This window comes from Corvus brachyrhynchos, unplaced genomic scaffold (genome assembly GCF_000691975.1).
Source record: "Corvus brachyrhynchos isolate BGI_N302 unplaced genomic scaffold, ASM69197v1 scaffold108, whole genome shotgun sequence".
Lineage (NCBI taxonomy): Eukaryota > Metazoa > Chordata > Aves > Passeriformes > Corvidae > Corvus > Corvus brachyrhynchos.
The window spans coordinates 77,553-82,643 of record NW_008239543.1 but is presented as its reverse complement, the minus strand read 5'-3'; the positions used below and the strand labels follow the sequence as shown (position 1 = coordinate 82,643).

The 5,091-nt window shown below is 48.0% G+C and overlaps 1 protein-coding gene across 1 annotated transcript in view; it reads right to left on the bottom strand.

Annotated features, from left to right (window-relative positions):
* Positions 1-5,091, bottom strand: part of LOC103620526 (homer protein homolog 1-like) — a gene marked incomplete at both ends in the record, with an annotated part of 92,897 nt that overhangs the window by 57,149 nt on the left and 30,657 nt on the right. The gene's annotated exons all lie outside the window — the stretch shown is intronic.

Sequence of the window (5,091 nt, the reverse complement as noted above, 5' to 3'; positions counted from 1 at the left end):
TAAAATCAGAAGACTGGTGAGGGAAAAGACCTGGTTTTAGAATTATTTTCACTCAAGATGACCTTGCAGCTGGGGGATGCTAAGAATATTCACTGCTTGAAATTTCACATTGTTTTCTGTCTGTCTTGAGAAGTGGAATTTCTGTAGAAGATAACAGAATGCGATAAAAGACCTATGAAGCATTCTTCACTAGGCCTAGGCCACCTGCTGGGGGTGGGGAGGGAGAGAGATAAGAAGCTCTGAGATTGTAAAACACAGCCTTGTGAAGAATTGTGCTTGTGCCAGACCATTATGATATATGAGCCAGGAATGGCCCGAGCACTTTTTGCCCCTGCTAAGATGGAATAAGCTTAGTAGTGTATGTGTCCCTGTTTTACCAGTGAAATAATGAAATAAATATTTCCTTCATACTTCAGCTGTGGATCGTGGCAATCTTGATGTTACTTGTATATATTTGGTTCACACAGAGGCCATCTGTTGCTACCTGCTCCGAGGTCGCCCTTCCCCCTCCCTGGTCAAACAAGCCAGGACTTGCCTGTGCCATGTGCTCTGAACTCCTTTGTTCCAAGTGCAGGCAAAACCAAATGTAACTCAAACACTTTAGCAGTGTCTGATTGGCCAGTCACCCCGGGTCCGCCCCCAGTTCTCCCCTTTCCCCTTCTCCAAATAAAAGAAGTACCCAAGAGGGGGCCCGCCCTCTTTGGCTTGCATCCCTTCTGCAAACATCTGCGTCTCTGTCTCTGTTTGAAAGCTTCTAATTGCAGGAATTAGGCAAACTGAAGGCTATATTTCTCCCTCTTTGCTTCTACTGGTGGTATCAGCTTTGCAGCTACCATTTGCCGCTTTCAGAGCTACTGAAATGCTAGATTGCCCGTGCTACCTCTCTAGGCTGCTTGAGGCTTTCTAAGGCATTGAACTACGAGCCTAGCTGGTAAAAAGCTGTGAGTATTCCACAGCCATCTTGGACAAAGCAATCATGAAATTATAGTTTTCGGTTCTTGGAGAAGTAAGGAGGGGTGCCAGCAGAGCTGCTGCCTTGGACTTCCAGAGGGCAGACTTTGGCCTGTTTAGGACACTGGTTGACAGAGTCCTTTGGAAGGCAGTGCTGAAGGGCAAAAGAGTCCAGGAAGACTGGACATTCTTCAAGAAGGAAGTCTTAAAGGCGCAGGAACAATCTGTCCCAATGTGCATAAAGACAAGCTCTCAGGGTAGAAGATGGGCCTGGCTGAACAGAGATCTTTGCTTCAAACTCAGGGAAAAAAAGAGTGTATCACCTTCTGAAAAATGGGCAGGAAACTCAGGAGGACTACAAGGATGTCATGAAGTCTTGCAGGCAGAAAATTAGAAGGGCCAAAACTCAAGTAAAATATAATTTGGCTACTACTTTAAAGGATGTAGTGGGTTGACCTTGGCTAGGTGCCAGGTGCCCACCAAGCAACTCTATCACTCCCCAGCAGGACAGGGAAGAGAAAATAAGATGGAAAACAACTTATAAGTTGAGATAAGGCAGTTTACTAAGGCAAAAAAAGGCGAGTGAAACTTTGCACGTGCATAAGCAAAGGGAAAAGTTAATCTCTACTTACCATCAGCAAGTGATGTTCAGACACTTCCAAGGAAGCAGGGCTTCAGCACATGTAGCGGTTGCTCCAGAAGGCAAACATTGTAGAACAATGAATATCACCCTGTTCCTCCTCTCTTCCTTAGCTTTTATATCTTAGCTGACACCATATGGTATGGAATATCCCTTTGGTTAATTTGGGTCAGCTGGCCTGGTTGTGTCCCCTACTAGGATCTTGCCCACTCCCAGCCCCTTAATGGGGGGGCAGGGAATATTAGGGAGACAGCACTGCTCAGCAGTAGCCAAAATGCTGGTGTATTCTCAACCCCCTTCCAGCTACGAATGCAAACCACAGCACTGAGGGCTGCTAAGGAAAAATGAACTCTATCTCAGTCAGACCCAATACAAACAACAATAAAAAATGTTTTTACACATACATCAGCAGCAAAAGGAGGACTCGGGAGAATCTTCATCTTTTATTGGATGCCCAGGGAAACATTATGACAAAGGCTGAGAAAAAGGCTGAGGAACTTAAAGCCTTCTTTGCCTCAGTCTTTAACAGAAAGACCAGTTGTCCTCCGGGTACCCAGCACCGTGAGCTGGTAGACAGGGATGGGAAGCACAATGAATCCAGGAGGAAAATGGTCAGCGACCTACTATGCCACTTAGACACCCATAAGTCCAGGGGACCAGATGGGATTGACCCAAAGGTACTGAGGGAGCTGGCAGAAGAGCTCACTAAGAGACTTTCAATCATTTTCCAGCAGTCCTGGTAAACTGGAGAGAGCCCAGTTGACTGGAAGTGAGAAAATGGAATGCCCATCTATAAGAAGGGTCAGAAGGAGGATCTGGGGAACTACAGGCCTGTCAGCCTGACCTAGGTTCCAGGGAAAGTCAGGGAGCAGATTATCTTGAGTGCCAACCTATGACATGTGCAAGACAAGGGGATCAAGCCCAGCTAGCATGGACTTAGGAAATGGTGGTACTGCTTGACCAACCTGATTGCCTTCTATGACAAGGTGACCCACTGAGTGGATGAAAGAAAGGCTGTGGATGCATAAGAGACGGTCCAAAGATCCCTCATCTGCCTCACGATCATCACCAAGGACAGAGACTGAACACAGGAGTCCTGGCCTGGCTGAGGTGGGAAGTCTGCCAAGTGTTGCCTGCAGGTGTACCCACTGGGAACTGGTAGAAACTAGTGCAGGTCACAATGGACTGCGCCATTCTTGTTGCAAAAGCAGGAAGGACTGCGCTGAAGCGAAAAGGAACAACCTGTCCTGTACACCTGTCCTGTACCCGTTTCCCAAAACAATGGGCCTCATAACAATGGTTGTAGATTTCCCCACCTCTTGGCCAGTTGCCCCTTGCTTTTGAAAATAAAGGGACTTGCTAAATTAACCAAGAGGAGATCTCCCCACAGAAAGAAGACGAATCTATTGGCAGAAGACCACGAAGACTTCGTCTCATCCGTTGGTAGCTATCCCCCCCCCCTTTTCTTCCTCTCTACTCTTTTACTTTGTTTTTCTTTCTTTCTCTCTCTCTCTCTCCTCTATCGCATTACCATGTTGTGGTTACTTAATAAAGGTGCACTGTTTTGATTAAAACTGAAATCCCTTGTGTCCTTTTGCACTCTGAGATCTATAAACAAACCATCACGACCCTCGCTTGTATTAGTGGATCGTGACAGGATGTTGTTTACCTAGACTTTAATAAAGCCTTTGACATTGTTTCCTGTGGGGTATGCCCAGCCTCTGCCCTGGAGGGAGGCCTGCTGAGATAAGGAGATTGCATAACCTCCCAGCAGAACTCCCCTGGAAAGGCAACCACTTTTCAGTTACGGTGAGAAGAAGACAGACCCAGAATCCTCTAAGAGACCCTATGCAGATCCTTTGTTACCCATTGGCTTTTACCCTCTGACACCCACCCCCTGTATCCCTATAAGATCTAGCCCTCTGCCCCTGTGAGACCAGAGAGAGCTCGTCCCTGGCCTCCCCTACACGGGGTGCGGACTAATAAAGCTTCCCCATGCGGAACTGCTATATGGGTCTCTTCATCTCTCTCCTCCTGGTCTGGCCTGGAGATTGCCTCGCAGAGCAAGAGCTGAAATCACAAGCTGAGAGTCACTAAAGAGCTGATAGCCTCTCTGCAAAGGCACTCTGGCTATGACTGAGGGAAGACACCGGGCCCCGGGAAGATGGCTCCTCATGGGACCATCTCTCCGGACTGGTCACAGCTTCCTGGGTCTGAGCTACAGACCCCACATCAGCCACCTCAGTCTCCCACAGAATTCTCCTGGAGAAAATGGCTGCTCATCACTTGTATGGCTACACTTCTGGGTAAAAAACTGTCTGGATGGCCAGGCCCAGAGAATGGTGGTGAATGAAGTTAAATCCAGTTGGTGGCCAGTCACAAGTGCTGTTCCCCAGGGTTCAGTATTGGAGCCAGTCCTGTTTAGTATCTTTACCAATGATCTGGATGAGAGGCTCTATTGCAACTCTCGGTAAGTTTGCAGATGACACCAAGTTGGGTGGGAGTGTCGATCTGCTGGAGGGTAGGAAGGCTCTGCAGAGGGATCTAGACAGGATGGATCAATGAGCCAAGGCCAACTGTATGAGGTTCAATAAGGCAAAGTGCCAGGTCCTGCACTTGGATCACAACAACCCCATGCAATGCTACAGGAAAGGGGAAGAATGGCTGGAAAGCTGCCTGGTAGAAAAGGATGCGGGGATGCTGGTCAACAGCGGGCTGAACATGAGCCAGCATGTGCCCAGGTGGCCAAGAAGGCCAATGGTATCCTGGCTTGTATCAGAAATAGTGTGACCAGCAGGACCAGGGAAGTGATTGTCCCCTTATATTCAGCACTGGTGAGGCTGCACCTTGAATCCTGTGTTCAGTTTTAGGCTCCTCACTACAAGAAAGACATTGAGATGCTGGACTGTGTCCAAAGAAGGGCAGCAAAACTGGGGAAGGGTTTGCAGCACAAGTGATATGAAGAGTGGCTGAAGGAGCTGGGGGTGTTTAGCCTGGAGAAGAGGAGGGTCAGGGGAGACCTTATTGCTGTATACATCTATGTGAAAGGAGGTTGTAGCCAGGTGGGAGTCAGCCTTTTCTCCCAGGCAACCAGCGGCAGAACAAGAGGACATAACCTCAAGCTGTGCCAGGAGAGGTTCAGGTTGGACATGAGGAAGAATTTCTTCATGGAAAGGGTTGTTAAACATTGGAATGGGCTGCCCAGGGAGGTGGTAGAGTCACCATCCCTGGAGGTGTTCAAAAAATTACTGGATGTAGCACTTAGTGCTATGGTCTAGTTGACAAGGTGGTGATCGGTCAAAGGTCTCTTCCAACCTAAATGATTCTGCGATTTTGTTCTGTGATTCTTATTGCTCTCTACAACTACCTGAAAGCAAGTTATAGACAGTTGAGGGTCGGTCTGTGTGCCGGTTTGGACAAATTTGGAGGAAAAATATCCTCTGATAGAAGGCAGGTTACAACCAGCCCTCCCCCACCAGGTTCGGGAAGATAAATTTTCC